Raw genomic sequence first — 1,088 nt, forward strand, 5'->3', positions numbered from 1 at the left:
TTAAAATGAAAATGACGAAATAGTCACTGACAAAAAATTGTAAATGTGAGCAATCGACCAAACTATATAAGTTTTTCCCACTGTACACAGAAATTTAGAGAAATAAGATCAATAGCATTTTCAGGAACAATAAGGGTTCCTTGTTACAAATAGGCAACAATGGATATATGCCTGTATAAAGATTGTATCATTAAGTACTTAAGTTTAGAGGATATTACATGCTTCAGCAGCAGGTCTACCCAAATTACAACAATACAGAGATTAACATAGCACTTGCACAAGGATGATATGAAAATTTGTGAAGTATTCCATATTTTTCATTCTTCTGATGCAAGAAATGAAAAAGAGTTATTAAAAAGTTGATTACAAAAATATAAGTGTAACAATACATGTAATTCATAGAATTAAAGGTTAGTTTGACATCAGTATATTAAATTTTCACCTTAGAAAGGCCTTTACATAGCATAACCTTTACAAAACTTGAAATTAGATAATATTGCCATTTTATCCCAAAGAAATAAAATAATAAAAGAAACTAAGAAAAAAAAGGAGTCTTAAAATTCTTCTATATGGAATGCAATCTGAAAGGTCACATTTACTAATGAATCTATACATTATATAACAATGTAGAATTCAAAGTATTATATCTAGGAGAGAATGAAATAGATTATGAACATTACACAAACATAGATATACTTTGTTCAGAAAAGCACCCGGAACATCTTTAGTTTCTATACTATTCATTTCAACAGATAAGTTAAAATTATTTCTGATTTAAAGAATCACAAACTCTGCATAAATCATTACAGATGTATACAAACAACTCTTGAATACATTTTGATATCAAAGTCATGCAATTCACTTGGAAGAATACCATGGAATACATAAATTTTTATAGTAAGATATTGCTGTTGCTTTGTATTGTGAAAAAATGTGTAGGGACACAAAAGATGGACTGGCATTTTTGAAATTTAAGAAACATAACCAAACCATTATGATTTAGGAGACCAATTTGTACAGCCTTCCACAATTTCAAAGAGGTAATGATACGTACTTACCCTTTTGGCAATATCAAATGCAGTTTCTTC

The 1,088-nt window shown here is 28.7% G+C and overlaps 1 pseudogene; it reads left to right on the forward strand.

Annotated features, from left to right (window-relative positions):
• Positions 1-218: 218 nt before the first annotated feature.
• Positions 219-318, forward strand: LOC138815681 (U6 spliceosomal RNA; annotated as a pseudogene).
• The last annotated feature ends 770 nt before the right edge of the window (positions 319-1,088 follow it).

The sequence above is a fragment of the Dipodomys merriami genome, unplaced genomic scaffold, assembly GCF_024711535.1.
Source record: "Dipodomys merriami isolate MVZ:Mamm:240054 unplaced genomic scaffold, mDipMer1.0.p SCAF_658, whole genome shotgun sequence".
NCBI lineage: Eukaryota > Metazoa > Chordata > Mammalia > Rodentia > Heteromyidae > Dipodomys > Dipodomys merriami.